The sequence below is a fragment of the Danio aesculapii genome, chromosome 20 (assembly GCF_903798145.1).
Source record: "Danio aesculapii chromosome 20, fDanAes4.1, whole genome shotgun sequence".
In the NCBI taxonomy this organism is placed as follows: Eukaryota; Metazoa; Chordata; class Actinopteri; order Cypriniformes; family Danionidae; genus Danio; species Danio aesculapii.
In genome coordinates, this window is record NC_079454.1 from 10249678 (window position 1) to 10274255 (window position 24578).

Below are 24578 nucleotides of genomic sequence, written 5' to 3' on the forward strand. Positions count from 1 at the left end.
CAAGCCTCGCCCTGGGTGAACCACCTTTCTGATCATGGTATCTCTCCTGCCAGGTAAGTATGAGTTGCTGGACGGAGCAAATGGCGCAGCCGTTTTCTATCGGCCATCTTTCCTGACGGTGATGCCCAGCCACCGAGCATGGGGAATGGGCCAGCAACCCCAGTCTCCTGACGGCGCTGTACTTGCAGCAGACGTGCCTGTGCCTGCAAACCACTTGCTAGTAACTGTGGCAACCGATAAAGAACGTGAGCTTCCGCCAAATGTTCGCTTTGTGTTTTGTCATCAGTTGGGACTGCCAATGCATGGTTTCCGTGGGACGCACTCGATTTGGGAATAGCAGACACTATAAGGGGAGGGGAGGGTAGTGTGTTTTCGGTTCGTTCTTTCTTTTCCGCTGCCTGCTTTCTTTCTCTACAGATGCCTTCTTTTTCTCTGGTTAGTTGTTGAGTTGGTCGATTTTGACAGGTCGGCCTCCTGCTTTGCTGCGGTTCGGGCCGTCTTTGCCTAGAGCTCCGTGCTTTGCACTCTTGCCTATTATATGTTCTGTTCCATTTTCTTACGTCAGACTGTCAGCACAGCGCTCAAACGACATGGCTTGAAGAACAACGCGGGATCTACAAACGTTCCGGAAGAGAACTTCACGAACAAATGCGGAAGCGTTGACTAAACAACCTCCCGCTGCAACCAGCTTACATCCCTGAGACAGGAAACCACAGGTGGCTGACTGTGAAGATGTCTCTGGTTGCCGGACAATAGCCACCGGGGGCTCTCTTAACGCGTGTTCCTTGACTGGAAAACTGAACGAGAAAAGAGCAGCGCTGCCCCTGCCATGTCTAGAACTTCCGCATGAACTCTATCTTGAACCTCTGTGCTCAGGGGAGAGCGCGAACGCAGTCCCCCACTACCAGAAATTATGCAGTCGAGATTCCCACATTTGGGGAATTTCGCAGGGGTCAGCATGACCGGAGTGCAATGGCCAAGCCTCGCCCTGGGTGAACCACCTTTCTGATCATGGTATCTCCCCTGCCAGGTAAGTATGAGTTGCTGGACGGAGCAAATGGCGCAGCCGTTTTCTATCGGCCATCTTTCCTGACGGTGATGCCCAGCCACCGAGCATGGGGAATGGGCCAGCAACCCCAGTCTCCTGACGGCGCTGTACTTGCAGCAGACGTGCCTGTGCCTGTGCCTGCAAACCACTTGCTAGTAACTGTGGCAACCGATAAAGAACGTGAGCTTCCGCCAAATGTTCGCTTTGTGTTTTGTCATCAGTTGGGACTGCCAATGCATGGTTTCCGTGGGACGCACTCGATTTGGGAATAGCAGACACTATAAGGGGAGGGGAGGGTAGTGTGTTTTCGGTTCGTTCTTTCTTTTCCGCTGCCTGCTTTCTTTCTCTACAGATGCCTTCTTTTTCTCTGGTTAGTTGTTGAGTTGGTCGATTTTGACAGGTCGGCCTCCTGCTTTGCTGCGGTTCGGGCCGTCTTTGCCTAGAGCTCCGTGCTTTGCACTCTTGCCTATTATATGTTCTGTTCCATTTTCTTACGTCAGACTGTCAGCACAGCGCTCAAACGACATGGCTTGAAGAACAACGCGGGATCTACAAACGTTCCGGAAGAGAACTTCACGAACAAATGCGGAAGCGTTGACTAAACAACCTCCCGCTGCAACCAGCTGACATCCCTGAGACAGGAAACCACAGGTGGCTGACTGTGAAGATGTCTCTGGTTGCCGGACAATAGCCACCGGGGGCTCTCTTAACGCGTGTTCCTTGACTGGAAAACTGAACGAGAAAAGAGCAGCGCTGCCCCTGCCATGTCTGGAACTACCGCATGAACTCTATCTTGAACCTCTGTGCTCAGGGGAGAGCGCGAACGCAGTCCCCCACTACCAGAAATTATGCAGTCGAGATTCCCACATTTGGGGAATTCGCAGGGGTCAGCATGACCGGAGTGCAATGGCCAAGCCTCGCCCTGGGTGACCCACCTTTCTGATCATGGTATCTCCCCTGCCAGGTAAGTATGAGTTGCTGGACGGAGCAAATGGCGCAGCCGTTTTCTATCGGCCATCTTTCCTGACGGTGATGCCCAGCCACCGAGCATGGGGAATGGGCCAGCAACCCCAGTCTCCTGACGGCGCTGTACTTGCAGCAGACGTGCCTGTGCCTGTGCCTGCAAACCACTTGCTAGTAACTGTGGCAACCGATAAAGAACGTGAGCTTCCGCCAAATGTTCGCTTTGTGTTTTGTCATCAGTTGGGACTGCCAATGCATGGTTTCCATGGGACGCACTCGATTTGGGAATAGCAGACACTATAAGGGGAGGGGAGGGTAGTGTGTTTTCGGTTCGTTCTTTCTTTTCCGCTGCCTGCTTTCTTTCTCTACAGATGCCTTCTTTTCTCTGGTTAGTTGTTGAGTTGGTCGATTTTGACAGGTCGGCCTCCTGCTTTGCTGCGGTTCGGGCCGTCTTTGCCTAGAGCTCCGTGCTTTGCACTCTTGCCTATTATATGTTCTGTTCCATTTTCTTACGTCAGACTGTCAGCACAGCGCTCAAACGACATGGCTTGAAGAACAACGCGGGATCTACAAACGTTCCGGAAGAGAACTTCACGAACAAATGCGGAAGCGTTGACTAAACAACCTCCCGCTGCAACCAGCTTACATCCCTGAGACAGGAAACCACAGGTGGCTGACTGTGAAGATGTCTCTGGTTGCCGGACAATAGCCACCGGGGGCTTTCTTAACGCGTGTTCCTTGACTGGAAAACTGAACGAGAAAAGAGCAGCGCTGCCCCTGCCATGTCTGGAACTACCGCATGAACTCTATCTTGAACCTCTGTGCTCAGGGGAGAGCGCGAACGCAGTCCCCCACTACCAGAAATTATGCAGTCGAGATTCCCACATTTGGGGAATTCGCAGGGGTCAGCATGACCGGAGTGCAATGGCCAAGCCTCGCCCTGGGTAGAACCACCTTTCTGATCATGGTATCTCCCCTGCCAGGTAAGTATGAGTTGCTGGACGGAGCAAATGGCGCAGCCGTTTTCTATCGGCCATCTTTCCTGACGGTGATGCCCAGCCACCGAGCATGGGGAATGGGCCAGCAACCCCAGTCTCCTGACGGCGCTGTACTTGCAGCAGACGTGCCTGTGCCTGTGCCTGCAAACCACTTGCTAGTAACTGTGGCAACCGATAAAGAACGTGAGCTTCCGCCAAATGTTCGCTTTGTGTTTTGTCATCAGTTGGGACTGCCAATGCATGGTTTCCGTGGGACGCACTCGATTTGGGAATAGCAGACACTATAAGGGGAGGGGAGGGTAGTGTGCTTTCGGTTCGTTCTTTCTTTTCCGCTGCCTGCTTTCTTTCTCTACAGATGCCTTCTTTTTCTCTGGTTAGTTGTTGAGTTGGTCGATTTTGACAGGTCGGCCTCCTGCTTTGCTGCGGTTCGGGCCGTCTTTGCCTAGAGCTCCGTGCTTGCACTCTTGCCTATTATATGTTCTGTTCCATTTTCTTACGTCAGACTGTCAGCACAGCGCTCAAACGACATGGCTTGAAGAACAACGCGGGATCTACAAACGTTCCGGAAGAGAACTTCACGAACAAATGCGGAAGCGTTGACTAAACAACCTCCCGCTGCAACCAGCTGACATCCCTGAGACAGGAAACCACAGGTGGCTGACTGTGAAGATGTCTCTGGTTGCCGGACAATAGCCACCGGGGGCTCTCTTAACGCGTGTTCCTTGACTGGAAAACTGAACGAGAAAAGAGCAGCGCTGCCCCTGCCATGTCTGGAACTACCGCATGAACTCTATCTTGAACCTCTGTGCTCAGGGGAGAGCGCGAACGCAGTCCCCCACTACCAGAAATTATGCAGTCGAGATTCCCACATTTGGGGAATTCGCAGGGGTCAGCATGACCGGAGTGCAATGGCCAAGCCTCGCCCTGGGTGACCCACCTTTCTGATCATGGTATCTCCCCTGCCAGGTAAGTATGAGTTGCTGGACGGAGCAAATGGCGCAGCCGTTTTCTATCGGCCATCTTTCCTGACGGTGATGCCCAGCCACCGAGCATGGGGAATGGGCCAGCAACCCCAGTCTCCTGACGGCGCTGTACTTGCAGCAGACGTGCCTGTGCCTGTGCCTGCAAACCACTTGCTAGTAACTGTGGCAACCGATAAAGAACGTGAGCTTCCGCCAAATGTTCGCTTTGTGTTTTGTCATCAGTTGGGACTGCCAATGCATGGTTTCCATGGGACGCACTCGATTTGGGAATAGCAGACACTATAAGGGGAGGGGAGGGTAGTGTGTTTTCGGTTCGTTCTTTCTTTTCCGCTGCCTGCTTTCTTTCTCTACAGATGCCTTCTTTTTCTCTGGTTAGTTGTTGAGTTGGTCGATTTTGACAGGTCGGCCTCCTGCTTTGCTGCGGTTCGGGCCGTCTTTGCCTAGAGCTCCGTGCTTTGCACTCTTGCCTATTATATGTTCTGTTCCATTTTCTTACGTCAGACTGTCAGCACAGCGCTCAAACGACATGGCTTGAAGAACAACGCGGGATCTACAAACGTTCCGGAAGAGAACTTCACGAACAAATGCGGAAGCGTTGACTAAACAACCTCCCGCTGCAACCAGCTGACATCCCTGAGACAGGAAACCACAGGTGGCTGACTGTGAAGATGTCTCTGGTTGCCGGACAATAGCCACCGGGGGCTCTCTTAACGCGTGTTCCTTGACTGGAAAACTGAACGAGAAAAGAGCAGCGCTGCCCCTGCCATGTCTGGAACTACCGCATGAACTCTATCTTGAACCTCTGTGCTCAGGGGAGAGCGCGAACGCAGTCCCCCACTACCAGAAATTATGCAGTCGAGATTCCCACATTTGGGGAATTCGCAGGGGTCAGCATGACCGGAGTGCAATGGCCAAGCCTCGCCCTGGGTGACCCACCTTTCTGATCATGGTATCTCCCCTGCCAGGTAAGTATGAGTTGCTGGACGGAGCAAATGGCGCAGCCGTTTTCTATCGGCCATCTTTCCTGACGGTGATGCCCAGCCACCGAGCATGGGGAATGGGCCAGCAACCCCAGTCTCCTGACGGCGCTGTACTTGCAGCAGACGTGCCTGTGCCTGTGCCTGCAAACCACTTGCTAGTAACTGTGGCAACCGATAAAGAACGTGAGCTTCCGCCAAATGTTCGCTTTGTGTTTTGTCATCAGTTGGGACTGCCAATGCATGGTTTCCATGGGACGCACTCGATTTGGGAATAGCAGACACTATAAGGGGAGGGGAGGGTAGTGTGTTTTCGGTTCGTTCTTTCTTTTCCGCTGCCTGCTTTCTTTCTCTACAGATGCCTTCTTTTTCTCTGGTTAGTTGTTGAGTTGGTCGATTTTGACAGGTCGGCCTCCTGCTTTGCTGCGGTTCGGGCCGTCTTTGCCTAGAGCTCCGTGCTTTGCACTCTTGCCTATTATATGTTCTGTTCCATTTTCTTACGTCAGACTGTCAGCACAGCGCTCAAACGACATGGCTTGAAGAACAACGCGGGATCTACAAACGTTCCGGAAGAGAACTTCACGAACAAATGCGGAAGCGTTGACTAAACAACCTCCCGCTGCAACCAGCTTACATCCCTGAGACAGGAAACCACAGGTGGCTGACTGTGAAGATGTCTCTGGTTGCCGGACAATAGCCACCGGGGGCTCTCTTAACGCGTGTTCCTTGACTGGAAAACTGAACGAGAAAAGAGCAGCGCTGCCCCTGCCATGTCTGGAACTACCGCATGAACTCTATCTTGAACCTCTGTGCTCAGGGGAGAGCGCGAACGCAGTCCCCCACTACCAGAAATTATGCAGTCGAGATTCCCACATTTGGGGAATTCGCAGGGGTCAGCATGACCGGAGTGCAATGGCCAAGCCTCGCCCTGGGAGAACCACCTTTCTGATCATGGTATCTCCCCTGCCAGGTAAGTATGAGTTGCTGGACGGAGCAAATGGCGCAGCCGTTTTCTATCGGCCATCTTTCCTGACGGTGATGCCCAGCCACCGAGCATGGGGAATGGGCCAGCAACCCCAGTCTCCTGACGGCGCTGTACTTGCAGCAGACGTGCCTGTGCCTGTGCCTGCAAACCACTTGCTAGTAACTGTGGCAACCGATAAAGAACGTGAGCTTCCGCCAAATGTTCGCTTTGTGTTTTGTCATCAGTTGGGACTGCCAATGCATGGTTTCCATGGACGCACTCGATTTGGGAATAGCAGACACTATAAGGGGAGGGGAGGGTAGTGTGTTTTCGGTTCGTTCTTTCTTTTCCGCTGCCTGCTTTCTTTCTCTACAGATGCCTTCTTTTTCTCTGGTTAGTTGTTGAGTTGGTCGATTTTGACAGGTCGGCCTCCTGCTTTGCTGCGGTTCGGGCCGTCTTTGCCTAGAGCTCCGTGCTTTGCACTCTTGCCTATTATATGTTCTGTTCCATTTTCTTACGTCAGACTGTCAGCACAGCGCTCAAACGACATGGCTTGAAGAACAACGCGGGATCTACAAACGTTCCGGAAGAGAACTTCACGAACAAATGCGGAAGCGTTGACTAAACAACCTCCCGCTGCAACCAGCTGACATCCCTGAGACAGGAAACCACAGGTGGCTGACTGTGAAGATGTCTCTGGTTGCCGGACAATAGCCACCGGGGGCTCTCTTAACGCGTGTTCCTTGACTGGAAAACTGAACGAGAAAAGAGCAGCGCTGCCCCTGCCATGTCTGGAACTACCGCATGAACTCTATCTTGAACCTCTGTGCTCAGGGGAGAGCGCGAACGCAGTCCCCCACTACCAGAAATTATGCAGTCGAGATTCCCACATTTGGGGAATTCGCAGGGGTCAGCATGACCGGAGTGCAATGGCCAAGCCTCGCCCTGGGTGAACCACCTTTCTGATCATGGTATCTCCCCTGCCAGGTAAGTATGAGTTGCTGGACGGAGCAAATGGCGCAGCCGTTTTCTATCGGCCATCTTTCCTGACGGTGATGCCCAGCCACCGAGCATGGGGAATGGGCCAGCAACCCCAGTCTCCTGACGGCGCTGTACTTGCAGCAGACGTGCCTGTGCCTGTGCCTGCAAACCACTTGCTAGTAACTGTGGCAACCGATAAAGAACGTGAGCTTCCGCCAAATGTTCGCTTTGTGTTTTGTCATCAGTTGGGACTGCCAATGCATGGTTTACGTGGGACGCACTCGATTTGGGAATAGCAGACACTATAAGGGGAGGGGACGGGTAGTGTGTTTTCGGTTCGTTCTTTCTTTTCCGCTGCCTGCTTTCTTTCTCTACAGATGCCTTCTTTTTCTCTGGTTAGTTGTTGAGTTGGTCGATTTTGACAGGTCGGCCTCCTGCTTTGCTGCGGTTCGGGCCGTCTTTGCCTAGAGCTCCGTGCTTTGCACTCTTGCCTATTATATGTTCTGTTCCATTTTCTTACGTCAGACTGTCAGCACAGCGCTCAAACGACATGGCTTGAAGAACAACGCGGGATCTACAAACGTTCCGGAAGAGAACTTCACGAACAAATGCGGAAGCGTTGACTAAACAACCTCCCGCTGCAACCAGCTTACATCCCTGAGACAGGAAACCACAGGTGGCTGACTGTGAAGATGTCTCTGGTTGCCGGACAATAGCCACCGGGGGCTCTCTTAACGCGTGTTCCTTGACTGGAAAACTGAACGAGAAAAGAGCAGCGCTGCCCCTGCCATGTCTGGAACTACCGCATGAACTCTATCTTGAACCTCTGTGCTCAGGGGAGAGCGCGAACGCAGTCCCCCACTACCAGAAATTATGCAGTCGAGATTCCCACATTTGGGGAATTCGCAGGGGTCAGCATGACCGGAGTGCAATGGCCAAGCCTCGCCCTGGGTGAACCACCTTTCTGATCATGGTATCTCCCCTGCCAGGTAAGTATGAGTTGCTGGACGGAGCAAATGGCGCAGCCGTTTTCTATCGGCCATCTTTCCTGACGGTGATGCCCAGCCACCGAGCATGGGGAATGGGCCAGCAACCCCAGTCTCCTGACGGCGCTGTACTTGCAGCAGACGTGCCTGTGCCTGTGCCTGCAAACCACTTGCTAGTAACTGTGGCAACCGATAAAGAACGTGAGCTTCCGCCAAATGTTCGCTTTGTGTTTTGTCATCAGTTGGGACTGCCAATGCATGGTTTCCGTGGGACGCACTCGATTTGGGAATAGCAGACACTATAAGGGGAGGGGAGGGTAGTGTGTTTTCGGTTCGTTCTTTCTTTTCCGCTGCCTGCTTTCTTTCTCTACAGATGCCTTCTTTTTCTCTGGTTAGTTGTTGAGTTGGTCGATTTTGACAGGTCGGCCTCCTGCTTTGCTGCGGTTCGGGCCGTCTTTGCCTAGAGCTCCGTGCTTTGCACTCTTGCCTATTATATGTTCTGTTCCATTTTCTTACGTCAGACTGTAAGCACAGCGCTCAAACGACATGGCTTGAAGAACAACGCGGGATCTACAAACGTTCCGGAAGAGAACTTCACGAACAAATGCGGAAGCGTTGACTAAACAACCTCCCGCTGCAACCAGCTGACATCCCTGAGACAGGAAACCACAGGTGGCTGACTGTGAAGATGTCTCTGGTTGCCGGACAATAGCCACCGGGGGCTCTCTTAACGCGTGTTCCTTGACTGGAAAACTGAACGAGAAAAGAGCAGCGCTGCCCCTGCCATGTCTGGAACTACCGCATGAACTCTATCTTGAACCTCTGTGCTCAGGGGAGAGCGCGAACGCAGTCCCCCACTACCAGAAATTATGCAGTCGAGATTCCCACATTTGGGGAATTCGCAGGGGTCAGCATGACCGGAGTGCAATGGCCAAGCCTCGCCCTGGGAGAACCACCTTTCTGATCATGGTATCTCCCCTGCCAGGTAAGTATGAGTTGCTGGACGGAGCAAATGGCGCAGCCGTTTTCTATCGGCCATCTTTCCTGACGGTGATGCCCAGCCACCGAGCATGGGGAATGGGCCAGCAACCCCAGTCTCCTGACGGCGCTGTACTTGCAGCAGACGTGCCTGTGCCTGTGCCTGCAAACCACTTGCTAGTAACTGTGGCAACCGATAAAGAACGTGAGCTTCCGCCAAATGTTCGCTTTGTGTTTTGTCATCAGTTGGGACTGCCAATGCATGGTTTCCGTGGGACGCACTCGATTTGGGAATAGCAGACACTATAAGGGGAGGGGAGGGTAGTGTGTTTTCGGTTCGTTCTTTCTTTTCCGCTGCCTGCTTTCTTTCTCTACAGATGCCTTCTTTTTCTCTGGTTAGTTGTTGAGTTGGTCGATTTTGACAGGTCGGCCTCCTGCTTTGCTGCGGTTCGGGCCGTCTTTGCCTAGAGCTCCGTGCTTTGCACTCTTGCCTATTATATGTTCTGTTCCATTTTCTTACGTCAGACTGTCAGCACAGCGCTCAAACGACATGGCTTGAAGAACAACGCTGGATCTACAAACGTTCCGGAAGAGAACTTCACGAACAAATGCGGAAGCGTTGACTAAACAACCTCCCGCTGCAACCAGCTGACATCCCTGAGACAGGAAACCACAGGTGGCTGACTGTGAAGATGTCTCTGGTTGCCGGACAATAGCCACCGGGGGCTCTCTTAACGCGTGTTCCTTGACTGGAAAACTGAACGAGAAAAGAGCAGCGCTGCCCCTGCCATGTCTGGAACTACCGCATGAACTCTATCTTGAACCTCTGTGCTCAGGGGAGAGCGCGAACGCAGTCCCCCACTACCAGAAATTATGCAGTCGAGATTCCCACATTTGGGGAATTCGCAGGGGTCAGCATGACCGGAGTGCAATGGCCAAGCCTCGCCCTGGGAGAACCACCTTTCTGATCATGGTATCTCCCCTGCCAGGTAAGTATGAGTTGCTGGACGGAGCAAATGGCGCAGCCGTTTTCTATCGGCCATCTTTCCTGACGGTGATGCCCAGCCACCGAGCATGGGGAATGGGCCAGCAACCCCAGTCTCCTGACGGCGCTGTACTTGCAGCAGACGTGCCTGTGCCTGTGCCTGCAAACCACTTGCTAGTAACTGTGGCAACCGATAAAGAACGTGAGCTTCCGCCAAATGTTCGCTTTGTGTTTTGTCATCAGTTGGGACTGCCAATGCATGGTTTCCGTGGGACGCACTCGATTTGGGAATAGCAGACACTATAAGGGGAGGTAAGGGAAACTAGGCTGTTCGTGGAAATTTTTGAATGGAAATAAGTTGCCAGATGACGCATAGTTGGTTCGAGGGATCGTACTCATTATTTGGACGCCACGAACCACTTAAGTGAATGACTACTTGTCACTTTTACTAAAACGGAGGTAAGGCCACCAAATCGGCCCTAGGCTCCGAACGGACGCCTTCGGGGGTGTCCAAGCTCTTCGTGGGTCACTCCCGAAGCCCCCCCCATCCCCCCAAATGCCTAGTCGTCCCCCTGACCACCTTTTTGTCCACAAAGTGCCTAAATGTCCCCCTGAGCTCCTATCGACACCCCTTCACCCTCTTCGTCGCCCGCAGACTGCCTATTGATCCCCCTGACCACCTATTCACCACCCTCCTCTTCCTCACTGTCCGCTGAGAGCCTATTGATCCCCCTGACTGCCTATTCTTCACCTTCCTCTTCCTCACTGCCCGCAGAGTGCCTATTGGTCCCCCTGACTGCCTATTGTCCAAAAAGTGCCTATTGGTCCCCCTGACTGCCTATTGTCCAAAAAGTGCCTATTGGTCCCCCTGACTGCCTATTGTGCAAAAACTGACCTTTGACCCCCAAAATGCCCGCCGATCCCCCGACTGTCTGTTTTTTTTACCCTCTTCTCCCTCATTCTCCGTAGAGTGCCTTTAATGACCCTAAACACCTATTTTTCATCATCGTGCACAAAGAGACCGTCGTGCCCGGGAACCGCCTGGACATGCCCGCCAGGTGCCCTCTGTGCTAACGAGCACTCGTTTTTGGTCACTGGAAAAAAATTGTTTCCAAGATGCCATAGAAAGGCCGCAGTAGTCTTCTCGACCCCCAGAGAGTACCGAAACTTCAAGTCTGGGGCCGAACAGTCCCTTAGGGGCCAAACGGCTGGACGTCCCACGTGCAACTTATCCCATTCATTTTCATAGGTGTTTCGTGGACGGCGCCCGATTGGCCCCAAACTGACATATATGTTGCGTCACGGGGCCCCAGGGCCGCCACCAAAGTTCCACGGTCGCAGGGGCCAATTTGCTCAAAAAAGCCCCCCATGACCGCGAACCACCTACGGAGTTTACATTGAATAAGTTGCACGTGGGACGATGGCTTCCGAGAGGTCAAAAGGTCGCAGGACCCCCAAATTTGGCACAGAGTACCGCCGCCAGCCCCCCAGCCAGGCCCCCAAGTTCCGTGGCCCTAGCTGCTTTCTGAACATTTTAGGCCTGGCCAACAAAACCACCCTTTCAGGCCTCATCCCATAGAGCTCTATGTGAGACAGAGGGACATACGAAAAATCCATAAAAATTTTCAGGGTGTCCCTCGAGCTAGCCCTCTCGGTATGCGCCAGAGGGCTTTGTGACGCAACTTTGTGCCAAATTTGGGGCCCCTCGGGTCCCCGGTGGCCGAACGGCGGCCGCTGACACGTGTAACTTATTCCATTCATTTGGTAGGTGTTTCGTGGACGCCCCCCGAATTGGCCCCCGTGGTCCGAAACGACTCCGAATTAATATGGTCTGACCCTCAGGGGCCCATCAAACGATCCGCAAAGTTTGGGGCCCGCAGGACCTTTGCAAGTGCTTAATTGGCTGGGCGGGGGATGGGCAGATTAGATAATTTTCTCTGAATATTTTTTCAGATTTTTTTTCAAGTGCTTTCCCTGCACCGAGGCGAATGAAATTTGAATAGGTGGTGCAGGGGGCCTTGACGAAACTGTAGTCGAAGCCCCCAACGTTTTGCGCCAAAACAAAGGTCCCTTTGACCACTCAAAGAAAAAGGTCCCACGGGCAACTTATTTTTAGGCTGTCCGCGGACAGGGCTTTTTTAGGCCACAGAAGCCGTTTGGTGAGCTCTGACTTGACACACACTGTCGGATGAGGTCCCTGACCCCTCCTAACTACCCAAATAACCCCTAAACTTTGAGGGTGCAAAGTTCACCTCAAACATGCAAAGTCATTCCTGAGACAGACTTGCAGTGCATAGGTGAAAGAGGCATGTGTGAGAGATTTGCTCTGCCTTGCCAATTAAGAGTTGCGTTTGAGCGAGGCACTTGTGCTCTTAGTATGGTGTGTGGGGGCCCCTAGGCTGCCAGCAGGCCAAACTTGGAGTCCCTCGGACCCTCGGGGGCCGATCCGGGGCCCGTGACACGTGCAACTTATTCCATTCATTTTGTAGGTGTTTCGTGGAAAGTGCCCGATCGGCCCCAAATTGACATATATGTTACGTCACGGGCCCCTGAATCAGGCCCCCAAGTTCCGCGGTCGCACTGGCAAATTTGCTCAAAAAAACCCCCAATGACCGCGAACCACCTATGGACTTTACATTGAAATAAGTTGCACGTGGGACGTTGGCTCCCGAGGGGTCGAAAGGTCAGAGGGCCCCGAAAATCGGCACGGGGGTCGTGTTGGGGCCCCCGACACGAGTCCCAGAGTGTCGAGCCGCAGATGGCTTCCGTGTACATGCAAGTGCCGACGTTGCCCGATCGGCCTTGAACTGACATATATGTTACGTCACGGGCCCCTGAATCAGGCCCCCAAGTTCCGCGGTCACACGATCTAATTTGCTCAAAAAAGCCCCCCATGACCGCGAACCACCTATGGAGTTTACATTGAATAAGTTGCACGTGGGACGTTGGCTCCCAAGAGGTCAAAAGGTCAGAGGGCCCCCAAATTCGACGTGGTGATCGCGCAGGGGCCCCCGACACGGCACCTCGAATTTCAGGGCCCCAGTAGGTCTCATGAACGTTTTATAGCGTGCCAAAAAAAAAATCCCCTAAATACACACAAAGTGACTCAAGACAGTCTTGGGGTCTAAAGGCTAAAGAGGCCTTTGTGTGAAAGTTGGGCTGAGGAGCCAATTAAGAGTTGTGTTCGAGCGAGGCACTTGTGCTCTCAGTATGTTGTTCGGGGGCCCCTAGGCTGCCAGCAGGCCAAATTTGGAGTCCCTCGGACCCTCGGGGGCCCATCCGGGGCCCGTGACACGTGCAACTTATTCCATTCATTTTGTAGGTGTTTCGTGGAAAGTGCCCGATCGGCCCCAAATTGACATATATGTTACGTCACGGGCCCCTGAATCAGGCCCCCAAGTTCCGCGGTCGCACTGGCAAATTTGCTCAAAAAAAACCCCAATGACCGCGAACCACCTATGGAGTTTACATTGAAATAAGTTGCACGTGGGATGTTGGCTCCCGAGGGGTCGAAAGGTCAGAGGGCCCCGAAAATCGGCACGGGGGTCGTGTTGGGGCCCCCGACACGAGACCCAGAGTGTCAGGCCGCAGATGGCTTCCGTGTACATGGGAGCGCTGACGTTGCCCGATCGGCCCCAAACTGACATATATGTTACGTCACGGGCCCCTGAATCAGGCCCCCAAGTTCCGCGGTCACACGGTCTAATTTGCTCAAAAAAGCCCCCCTTGACCGCAAACCACCTATGGAGTTTACATTGAAATAAGTTGCACGTGGGATGTTGGCTCCCGAGGGGTCGAAAGGTCAGAGGGCCCCGAAAATCGGCACGGGGGTCGTGTTGGGGCCCCCGACACGAGACCCAGAGTGTCAGGCCGCAGATGGCTTCCGTGTACATGGGAGCGCTGACGTTGCCCGATCGGCCCCAAACTGACATATATGTTACGTCACGGGCCCCTGAATCAGGCCCCCAAGTTCCGCGGTCACACGGTCTAATTTGCTCAAAAAAGCCCCCCTTGACCGCAAACCACCTATGGAGTTTACATTGAAATAAGTTGCACGTGGGACGTTGGCTCCCGAGAGGTCAAAAGGTCAGAGGGCCCCGAAATTTGGCGTGGTGGTCGTGTAGGGGCCCCCGACGCGGCACCCCGAATTTCAGGGCCCCAGAAGGTTTCATGTATTGTTTATAGCGTGCCAAAAAAATTCCCCTCAAACACACAAAGTGCCTCAAGACAGTCTTGGAGTCCAAAGGCTAAAGAGGCCTTTGTGTGAAAGTTGGGCTGAGGAGCCAATTAAGAGTTGTGTTTGAGCGAGGCACTTGTGCTTTCTGTATGGTGTTCGGGGGCCCCTACGCTGCAGGCAGGCCAAGTTTGGAACCCCTCGGGCCCCGGGGGCCAAACCGGGGCCCATGACACGTGCAACTTATTCCATTCATTTTGTAGGTGTTTCGTGGAAAGTGCCCGATCGACCCCAAATTGACATATATGTTACGTCACGGGCCCCTGAATCAGGCCCCCAAGTTCCGCAGTCGCACTGGCAAATTTGCTAAAAAAAACCCCCAATGACCGCGAACCACCTATGGACTTTACATTGAAATAAGTTGCACGTGGGACGTTGGCTCCCGAGGGGTCGAAAGGTCAGAGGGCCCCGAAAATCGGCATGGGGGTCGTGTTGGGGCCCCCGACACAGGTCCCAGAGTGTCGGGCCGCAGATGGCTTCTGTGTACATGGTAGCGCCGACGTTGCCCGATCGGCCCCGAACTGACATATATGTTACGTCACGGGCCCCTGAATCAGGCCCCCAAGTTCCGCAGTCACACTGGCAAATTTGCTAAAAAAAACCCCCAATGACCGCAAACCACCTATGGACTTTACATTGAAATAAGTTGCACGTGGGACGTTGGCTCCCGAGGGGTCGAAAGGTCAGAGGGCCCCGAAAATCGGCATGGGGGTCGTGTTGGGGCCCCCGACACAGGTCCCAGAGTGTCGGGCCGCAGATGGCTTCTGTGTACATGGAAGCGCCGACGTTGCCCGATCGGCCCCGAACTGACATATATGTTACGTCACGGGCCCCTGAGTCGGGCCCCCAAGTTCCGCGGTCGCACGCGCTAATTTGCTCAAAAAAGCCCCCCATGACCACGAACCACCTATGAAATTCCATTGAATAAGTTGCAGGTGGGACAAGGCCATACAGGGGGTCAAAAGGTCGCAGGACCCCCAAATTCACCACAGAGTACCGCCACCGTCCCCCCAGCCAGGTCCCCAAGTTCCGTGGCCCTAGCTGCTTTCTGAGCATTTTAGGCCTGGCCGACAAAAACACCCTCTTAGGCCTCATCGTATAGAGCTGTATGAGAGACAGAGGGATGTATGAAGAGCTCAGAAAATTTTTGGGGGCGCCCCTCGAGCTAGCCCTTTCGGTAGGTGACCGAGGGCCTTGTGACGCAACTCTGTGCCAAATCTGGGGTCTCTCGGACCCTCGGTGGCCGAAGGGGGGCCGCTGACACGTGTAACTTATCCCATTCATTTTAATAGGTGGTTAGTGGACGCCCCGCGGAATGGCCCCCGTGGCCCGAAATGGCTCCGAATTGATATGGTCTGACCCTCAGGGGCCCCTTAAAAGATCCTCAAAGTTTAGGGCCCGCACGTCTTTTGAAAATGCTTAATTGGCTGGGCGGGGGATGGGCAGATTGAATAATTTTCACTGAATATTTCTTTCTGATTTTTTTTCAAGTGCTTCCCCTGCACCGAGGGGTACGAAATTTGAATAGGTGGTGCAGGGGGCCTTGACAAAACTGTAGTCGAAGCCCCCACCGTTTTGTGCCAAAATAAAGGTCCCTTTGACCGCTCAAACAACAAGTCCCACGTGTAACTTATTTGAATGGGCCCAGATAGGCTGTTCGCGGACAGTGCTTTTTTAGGCCACAGAAGCCGTTTGGTGAGCTCTGACTTGACAGGCACTGTTGGAGGGGGTCCCTGACCCCCCCTAACTACCCAAATAACCCCTGACCTTTGAGGATGCAAAGTTCACCTCAAACATGCAAAGTCATTCATGAGACAGACTTAGAGTGCATAGGTGAAAGAGGCCTGAGTGAGAGATTTGCTCTGCCTTGCCAATTAAGAGTTGCGTTCGAGCGAGGCATTTGTGGTCTTAGTATGGTGTTTGGGGGCCCTTAGGCTGCCAGCAGACCAAGTTTGGAGCCCCTCGGACCCTCGGGGGCCGATACAGAGCCCATGACACGTGTAACTTATCCCATTCATTTTTATAGGTGGTTCGTGGACGCCCTGCGGAATGGCCCCCGTGGCCCGAAACGGCTTCGAATTGATATGGTCTGACCCTCAGGGGTCCCTTAAAAGATCCTCAAAGTTTGGGGCCCGCAGGTCCTTTGCAAATGCTTAATTGGCTGGGCGGGGGATGGGCGGATTGAATAATTTTCACTGAATATTTCTTTCTGATTTTTTTTCAAGTGCTTCCCCTGCACCGAGGGGTACGAAATTTGAATAGGTGGTGCAGGGGGCCTTGACGAAACTGTAGTCGAAGCCCCCACCGTTTTGCGCCAAAATAAAGGTCCCTTTGACCGTTTAAACAAGAAGGTCCCACGTGTAACTTATTTGAAAGGGCCCAAATAGGCTGTTCGTGGACAGTGCTTTTTTAGGCCACAGAAGCCTTTTGGTGAGCTCTAATGTGGAAAAAACTGCTGGGTGGGGCTTCCTGACCCCTCTACTTCCCCTAATGGACCCCAAAACTGTTCCTGCTGTGAATAGTGACCTTTTACAGGGGTGTCCACGGACAGCCTACCTCGCTCTGTTCAAAAAAGTTACAGGTGGGATGTTTTTTTTTTATCCATCTGTGAGCTGGAAAACCTCAAAAAGTGCCAAAAAACCTATTGAGGTGAAAGGGCAAGCCCCCCTGGGCCACCTACAGGTTTCGAAACCTTGAAATTCCACTGTCCACGAACAGCCTATTTCATACAATGGGATAAATTGTACGTGGGATGTCCAGATCTCAGCTTCTGGACACAGCAGAGAGCCCAAACCTGCATTTCTGTGCTAGTCTCTACACATCCTGTCCAGGGGGTGAATTTGGTGAAGTTTGGAGAAACTTGAAAATTTGACCAAAAAAAACTCAAAGGGGTACCCCTTTGAGTTTTTTTTGGTCAGATTTTCAACATTCTTCAAACTTCTCCAAATTCACACCCTGGACAGGGCATGTCCAGATTAGAGCAGGAGGCCAGGTTTCAGCTTGCTAGCCCTTGTAGAAGCTGAGATCTGGACATCCCACGTACAATCTATTCCATTCATAAAAATAGGTGGTTGCTGGACAGTGGAATTTTGAGGTTTTAAAAGCAGGGGGCAACTCAGGGGGAGCTGGGGATCCCCCTTCAAAGGTTTTTTTGGGGATCTGTTGAAGTTTGACCACTTGGGTGGGTGGACCATGTAAAACATCCCACGTGTAACTTATTTGAGTGGGCCCAGATAGGCTGTTTGTGGACAGTGCTTTTTTAGGCCACAGAAGCCTTTTGGTGAGCTCTGATGTGGAAAAAACTGCTGAGTGGGGCTTCCTGACCCCTCTACTCCCCCTAATGAACCCCAAAACTGTTCCTGCTGTGAATAGTGACCTTTTACAGGGGTGTCCACGGACAGCCTACCTCGCTCTGTTCAAAAAAGTTACAGGTGGGATGTTTTTTTTTTATCCATCTGTGAGCTGGAAAACCTCAAAAAGTGCCAAAAAAACGTATTGAGGTGAAAGGGCAAGCCCCCCTGGTCCACCTACAAGTTTCGAAACCTTGAAATTCCACTGTCCACGAACAGCCTATTTCATACAATGGGATAGATTGTACGTGGGATGTCCAGATCTCAGCTTCTGGACACAGCAGAGAGCCCAAACCTGCATTTCTGTGCTAGTCTGTACACATCCTGTCCAGGGGGTGAATTTGGTGAAGTTTGGAGAAACTTGAAAATTTGACTAAAAAAAACTCAAAGGGGTACCCCTTTGAGTTTTTTTTGGTCAAATTTTCAACCTTCTTCAAACTTCTCCAAATTCACACCCTGGACAGGGCATGTCCAGATTAGAGCAGGAGGCCAGGTTTCAGCTTGCTAGCCCTTGTAGAAGCTGAGATCTGGACATCCCACGTACAATCTATTCCATTCATAAAAATAGGTGGTTGCTGGACAGTGGAATTTTGAGGTTTTAAAAGCAGGGGGCAACTCAGAGGGAGCTGGGGATCCCCCTTCAAAGGTTTTTTTTTGTGGATCTGTTGAAGTTTGACCACTTGGGTGGGTGGACCATGTAAAACATCCCACGTGTAACTTATTTGAATGGGCCCAGATAGGCTGTTCGTGGACAGTGCTTTTTTCGGCCACAGAAGTTGTTTCGTGAGATATGATGAGGAAAAAACTGCATGGCAGGGATTACTGACCCCTCTGCTCCCAATGATGTACTCCAAAATTGTTCCTGCTCTGAATGGTGACCTTTAACAGGGGTGTCCACGGACAGCCTACCTAGGCCTGTTAAAATAAGTTACAGGTGGGATGTTTTTTCTTGATCCATCTGCTAGAGCCACAAAATCTAAAAAAAGTGCCAAAAAAACCTATTGAGGTGTATATGCAAGCCCCCCTAGGCCACATCAAGTTGACAAAATGTTAAAATTCCACTGTCCACGAACAGCCTATTTCATACAATGGGATAGATTGTACGTGGGATGTCCAGATCTCAGCTTCTGGACACTGTAGAGAGCCCAAACCTGCATTTCTGTGCTAGTCTGGACACATCCTGTCCAGGGGGTGAATTTGGGGAAGTTTGGAGAAACTTGAAAATTTGACCAAAAAAAACTCAAAGGGGTACCCCTTAGAGATTTTTTTGGTCAGATTTTCAAGTTTCTCCAATCTTCTTCAAATTCACAGCATGGACAGGGCATGCCTAGACTAGCACAGGAATGCAGGTTTGGGCTCTCTGCTGTGTCCAGAAGCAGAGATCTGGACATCCCACCTACAATCTATTCCATTCATAAAAATAGGGGGTTGCAGGACAGTGGAATTTTGAGGTTTTGACAGCAGGGGGCAACTCAGGGGGATGTGGGGATCCACCTCCAAAGGTTTTTTTTTGTGGATCTGTTGAAGTTTGACCACTTGGGTGGGTGGATCATGTAAAACATCCCACGTGTAACTTATTTGAAAGGGCCCAAATAGGCTGTTTGTGGACAGTGCTTTTTTAGGCCACAGAAGCCTTTTGGTGAGCTCTGATGTGGAAAAAACTGCTGAGTGGGGCTTCCTGACCCCTCTACTCCCCCTAATGAACCCCAAAACTGCTCCTGCTGTGAATAGTGACCTTTTACAGGGGTGTCCACGGACAGCCTACCTCGCTCTGTTCAAATAAGCTACAGGTGGGATGACCACAAACAGCCTAGTGGGATGTCCACAGACAGCCTAATAAGCTACAGTCGGGATGTCCACAGACAGCCTAATAAGCTACAGATGGGATGTCCACAGACAGCCTAGTGGGATGTCCACAGACAGCTTAATAAGCTAAAGGTGGGATGTCCACAGACAGCCTAATAAGCTACAGGTGGGATGACCACAAACAGCCTAGTGGGATGTCCAAAGACAGCCTAATAAGATATTGTTTTATTGAATAATCTACGACTGCATTGTTCCTGGCAACTTTGGCGTTCCGAGGGCTTGAGTGGTTGATCGTGGCCACGTTGGCATCCAGGGGGACTTGTAGATCGTTACTTGGCACTTAGGTGTTCATGGGGACAGATAAGTCGTTACTGGCCACTTAGGTGTTCAGGGGAATAGATAGGCTGTTTGTGGCCACATAAGTGTTCAGGGGGACAGATAGGCTGTTCGTGGCCACATTGGTGTTCAGAGAGATGTATGGGTTGTTCCCACAATTTAGGTGTTCAGGGGGACAGATAGGCTGTTTGTGGCCACATAAGTGTTCAGGGGGACAAATAGGCTGTTCGTGGCCACATTGGTGTTCAGAGAGATGTATGGGTTGTTCCCACAATTTAGGTGTTCAGGGGGACAGATAGGCTGTTTGTGGCCACATAAGTGTTCAGGGGGACAAATAGGCTGTTCGTGGCCACATTGGTGTTCAGAGAGATGTATGGGTTGTTCCCACAATTTAGGTGTTCAGGGGGACAGATAGGCTGTTTGTGGCCACATAAGTGTTCAGGGGGACAGATAGGCTGTTCGTGGCCACATTGGTGTTCAGAGAGATGTATGGGTTGTTCCCACAATTTAGGTGTTCAGGGGGACAGATAGGCTGTTTGTGGCCACATAAGTGTTCAGGGGGACAAATAGGCTGTTCGTGGCCACATTGGTGTTCAGAGAGATGTATGGGTTGTTCCCACAATTTAGGTGTTCAGGGGGACAGATAGGCTGTTTGTGGCCACATAAGTGTTCAGGGGGACAGATAGGCTGTTCGTGGCCACATTGGTGTTCAGAGAGATGTATGGGTTGTTCCCACAATTTAGGTGTTCAGGGGGACAGATAGGCTGTTTGTGGCCACATAAGTGTTCAGGGGGACAAATAGGCTGTTCGTGGCCACATTGGTGTTCAGAGAGATGTATGGGTTGTTCCCACAATTTAGGTGTTCAGGGGGACAGATAGGCTGTTTGTGGCCACATAAGTGTTCAGGGGGACAAATAGGCTGTTCGTGGCCACATTGGTGTTCAGAGAGATGTATGGGTTGTTCCCACAATTTAGGTGTTCAGGGGGACAGATAGGCTGTTTGTGGCCACATAAGTGTTCAGGGGGACAGATAGGCTGTTCGTGGCCACATTGGTGTTCAGAGAGATGTATGGGTTGTTCCCACAATTTAGGTGTTCAGGGGGACAGATAGGCTGTTTGTGGCCACATAAGTGTTCAGGGGGACAAATAGGCTGTTCGTGGCCACATTGGTGTTCAGAGAGATGTATGGGTTGTTCCCACAATTTAGGTGTTCAGGGGGGACAGATAGGCTGTTCGTGCCCATATAGGTGTTCAGGGGGACAGATAGGCTGTTTGTGCCCATATAGGTGTTCAGGGGGACGAATAGGCTGTCCGTGGGCGGTGGGAGGGGTCCCGGCAGGGTGGGCTGGCGCTCTTCTGACATATAGGCTGTAAGGGGGAGGTTTAGTCTTTCCCCGGACTCCCAGCCCTCACCTATTCGGCGCTCCCACGTAGGGGGTCTCTGTCAGTCCGCTGCCACCCCGTGGCGAACGCCAGATTGCAACAGAATGGGTCGAAAAAGATGACTTGTTCAACGGCGTTCCGCGCGGCCACCGGGGGAGCTAGGGGGGAGGCGTCGCCTCGGAGCGGGTCGGGGGGCCCCCCCCTAGGGGCCTGCTTGGTCGTAGGGGCCGGGAAAAATCATCTAGGGGGCGGCGCGCAGCGTCCGGGAACAGCCGTCCGGAAAGCCCCTATTAAGTGCCCCGTGGGACCCAGGCTAGGTCGTCGGCCTTAGGGGGGGGGAGGGTAGTGTGTTTTCGGTTCGTTCTTTCTTTTCCGCTGCCTGCTTTCTTTCTCTACAGATGCCTTCTTTTTCTCTGGTTAGTTGTTGAGTTGGTCGATTTTGACAGGTCGGCCTCCTGCTTTGCTGCGGTTCGGGCCGTCTTTGCCTAGAGCTCCGTGCTTTGCACTCTTGCCTATTATATGTTCTGTTCCATTTTCTTACGTCAGACTGTCAGCACAGCGCTCAAACGACATGGCTTGAAGAACAACGCGGGATCTACAAACGTTCCGGAAGAGAACTTCACGAACAAATGCGGAAGCGTTGACTAAACAACCTCCCGCTGCAACCAGCTGACATCCCTGAGACAGGAAACCACAGGTGGCTGACTGTGAAGATGTCTCTGGTTGCCGGACAATAGCCACCGGGGGCTCTCTTAACGCGTGTTCCTTGACTGGAAAACTGAACGAGAAAAGAGCAGCGCTGCCCCTGCCATGTCTGGAACTACCGCATGAACTCTATCTTGAACCTCTGTGCTCAGGGGAGAGCGCGAACGCAGTCCCCCACTACCAGAAATTATGCAGTCGAGATTCCCACATTTGGGGAATTCGCAGGGGTCAGCATGACCGGAGTGCAATGGCCAAGCCTCACCCTGGGTGAACCACCTTTCTGATCATGGTATCTCCCCTGCCAGGTAAGTATGAGTTGCTGGACGGAGCAAATGGCGCAGCCATTTCTATCGGCCATCTTTCCTGACGGTGATGCCCAGCCACCGAGCATGGGGAATGGGCCAGCAACCCCAGTCTCCTGACGGCGCTGTACTTGCAGCAGACGTGCCTGTGCCTGTGCCTGCAAACCACTTGCTAGTAACTGTGGCAACCGATAAAGAACGTGAGCTTCCGCCAAATGTTCGCTTTGTGTTTTGTCATCAGTTGGGACTGCCAATGCATGGTTTCCGTGGGACGCACTCGATTTGGGAATAGCAGACACTATAAGGGGAGGGGAGGGTAGTGTGTTTTCGGTTCGTTCTTTCTTTTCCGCTGCCTGCTTTCTTTCTCTACAGATGCCTTCTTTTTCTCTGGTTAGTTGTTGAGTTGGTCGATTTTGACAGGTCGGCCTCCTGCTTTGCTGCGGTTCGGGCCGTCTTTGCCTAGAGCTCCGTGCTTTGCACTCTTGCCTATTATATGTTCTGTTCCATTTTCTTACGTCAGACTGTCAGCACAGCGCTCAAACGACATGGCTTGAAGAACAACGCGGGATCTACAAACGTTCCGGAAGAGAACTTCACGAACAAATGCGGAAGCGTTGACTAAACAACCTCCCGCTGCAACCAGCTTACATCCCTGAGACAGGAAACCACAGGTGGCTGACTGTGAAGATGTCTCTGGTTGCCGGACAATAGCCACCGGGGGCTCTCTTAACGCGTGTTCCTTGACTGGAAAACTGAACGAGAAAAGAGCAGCGCTGCCCCTGCCATGTCTGGAACTACCGCATGAACTCTATCTTGAACCTCTGTGCTCAGGGGAGAGCGCGAACGCAGTCCCCCACTACCAGAAATTATGCAGTCGAGATTCCCACATTTGGGGAATTCGCAGGGGTCAGCATGACCGGAGTGCAATGGCCAAGCCTCACCCTGGGTGAACCACCTTTCTGATCATGGTATCTCCCCTGCCAGGTAAGTATGAGTTGCTGGACGGAGCAAATGGCGCAGCCGTTTTCTATCGGCCATCTTTCCTGACGGTGATGCCCAGCCACCGAGCATGGGGAATGGGCCAGCAACCCCAGTCTCCTGACGGCGCTGTACTTGCAGCAGACGTGCCTGTGCCTGTGCCTGCAAACCACTTGCTAGTAACTGTGGCAACCGATAAAGAACGTGAGCTTCCGCCAAATGTTCGCTTTGTGTTTTGTCATCAGTTGGGACTGCCAATGCATGGTTTCCGTGGGACGCACTCGATTTGGGAATAGCAGACACTATAAGGGGAGGGGAGGGTAGTGTGTTTTCGGTTCGTTCTTTCTTTTCCGCTGCCTGCTTTCTTTCTCTACAGATGCCTTCTTTTTCTCTGGTTAGTTGTTGAGTTGGTCGATTTTGACAGGTCGGCCTCCTGCTTTGCTGCGGTCGGGGCCGTCTTTGCCTAGAGCTCCGTGCTTTGCACTCTTGCCTATTATATGTTCTGTTCCATTTTCTTACGTCAGACTGTCAGCACAGCGCTCAAACGACATGGCTTGAAGAACAACGCGGGATCTACAAACGTTCCGGAAGAGAACTTCACGAACAAATGCGGAAGCGTTGACTAAACAACCTCCCGCTGCAACCAGCTTACATCCCTGAGACAGGAAACCACAGGTGGCTGACTGTGAAGATGTCTCTGGTTGCCGGACAATAGCCACCGGGGGCTCTCTTAACGCGTGTTCCTTGACTGGAAAACTGAACGAGAAAAGAGCAGCGCTGCCCCTGCCATGTCTGGAACTACCGCATGAACTCTATCTTGAACCTCTGTGCTCAGGGGAGAGCGCGAACGCAGTCCCCCACTACCAGAAATTATGCAGTCGAGATTCCCACATTTGGGGAATTCGCAGGGGTCAGCATGACCGGAGTGCAATGGCCAAGCCTCGCCCTGGGAGAACCACCTTTCTGATCATGGTATCTCCCCTGCCAGGTAAGTATGAGTTGCTGGACGGAGCAAATGGCGCAGCCGTTTTCTATCGGCCATCTTTCCTGACGGTGATGCCCAGCCACCGAGCATGGGGAATGGGCCAGCAACCCCAGTCTCCTGACGGCGCTGTACTTGCAGCAGACGTGCCTGTGCCTGTGCCTGCAAACCACTTGCTAGTAACTGTGGCAACCGATAAAGAACGTGAGCTTCCGCCAAATGTTCGCTTTGTGTTTTGTCATCAGTTGGGACTGCCAATGCATGGTTTCCGTGGGACGCACTCGATTTGGGAATAGCAGACACTATAAGGGGAGGGGAGGGTAGTGTGCTTTCGGTTCGTTCTTTCTTTTCCGCTGCCTGCTTTCTTTCTCTACAGATGCCTTCTTTTTCTCTGGTTAGTTGTTGAGTTGGTCGATTTTGACAGGTCGGCCTCCTGCTTTGCTGCGGTTCGGGCCGTCTTTGCCTAGAGCTCCGTGCTTTGCACTCTTGCCTATTATATGTTCTGTTCCATTTTCTTACGTCAGACTGTCAGCACAGCGCTCAAACGACATGGCTTGAAGAACAACGCGGGATCTACAAACGTTCCGGAAGAGAACTTCACGAACAAATGCGGAAGCGTTGACTAAACAACCTCCCGCT

General features: G+C 52.4%; 13 non-coding genes across 13 annotated transcripts; all 13 read right to left on the minus strand.

Moving 5' to 3' along the window:
* Positions 1-873: 873 nt before the first annotated feature.
* Positions 874-1038, minus strand: LOC130213890 (U1 spliceosomal RNA). The gene has a single exon (XR_008835542.1). It is a non-coding gene; the product is annotated as a U1 spliceosomal RNA (small nuclear RNA).
* Positions 1039-1856: 818 nt separating this feature from the next.
* LOC130213885 (U1 spliceosomal RNA) lies at positions 1857-2020 on the minus strand. Its single transcript, XR_008835537.1, has one exon. It is a non-coding gene; the product is annotated as a U1 spliceosomal RNA (small nuclear RNA).
* Positions 2021-2837: 817 nt separating this feature from the next.
* Positions 2838-3002, minus strand: LOC130213889 (U1 spliceosomal RNA). The gene has a single exon (XR_008835541.1). It is a non-coding gene; the product is annotated as a U1 spliceosomal RNA (small nuclear RNA).
* Positions 3003-3819: 817 nt separating this feature from the next.
* On the minus strand, positions 3820-3983 carry LOC130213886 (U1 spliceosomal RNA). Its single transcript, XR_008835538.1, has one exon. It is a non-coding gene; the product is annotated as a U1 spliceosomal RNA (small nuclear RNA).
* An 818-nt stretch (positions 3984-4801) lies between these two features.
* LOC130213887 (U1 spliceosomal RNA) lies at positions 4802-4965 on the minus strand. Its single transcript, XR_008835539.1, has one exon. It is a non-coding gene; the product is annotated as a U1 spliceosomal RNA (small nuclear RNA).
* An 818-nt stretch (positions 4966-5783) lies between these two features.
* On the minus strand, positions 5784-5947 carry LOC130213862 (U1 spliceosomal RNA). Its single transcript, XR_008835516.1, has one exon. It is a non-coding gene; the product is annotated as a U1 spliceosomal RNA (small nuclear RNA).
* Positions 5948-6764: 817 nt separating this feature from the next.
* LOC130213876 (U1 spliceosomal RNA) lies at positions 6765-6928 on the minus strand. The gene has a single exon (XR_008835529.1). It is a non-coding gene; the product is annotated as a U1 spliceosomal RNA (small nuclear RNA).
* Positions 6929-7747: 819 nt separating this feature from the next.
* Positions 7748-7911, minus strand: LOC130213877 (U1 spliceosomal RNA). The gene has a single exon (XR_008835530.1). It is a non-coding gene; the product is annotated as a U1 spliceosomal RNA (small nuclear RNA).
* Positions 7912-8729: 818 nt separating this feature from the next.
* Positions 8730-8893, minus strand: LOC130213864 (U1 spliceosomal RNA). The gene has a single exon (XR_008835517.1). It is a non-coding gene; the product is annotated as a U1 spliceosomal RNA (small nuclear RNA).
* Positions 8894-9711: 818 nt separating this feature from the next.
* On the minus strand, positions 9712-9875 carry LOC130213865 (U1 spliceosomal RNA). Its single transcript, XR_008835518.1, has one exon. It is a non-coding gene; the product is annotated as a U1 spliceosomal RNA (small nuclear RNA).
* Positions 9876-21826: 11951 nt separating this feature from the next.
* LOC130213867 (U1 spliceosomal RNA) lies at positions 21827-21990 on the minus strand. Its single transcript, XR_008835520.1, has one exon. It is a non-coding gene; the product is annotated as a U1 spliceosomal RNA (small nuclear RNA).
* Positions 21991-22807: 817 nt separating this feature from the next.
* On the minus strand, positions 22808-22971 carry LOC130213868 (U1 spliceosomal RNA). The gene has a single exon (XR_008835521.1). It is a non-coding gene; the product is annotated as a U1 spliceosomal RNA (small nuclear RNA).
* Positions 22972-23789: 818 nt separating this feature from the next.
* LOC130213866 (U1 spliceosomal RNA) lies at positions 23790-23953 on the minus strand. Its single transcript, XR_008835519.1, has one exon. It is a non-coding gene; the product is annotated as a U1 spliceosomal RNA (small nuclear RNA).
* Between the last annotated feature and the right edge of the window lie 625 nt (positions 23954-24578).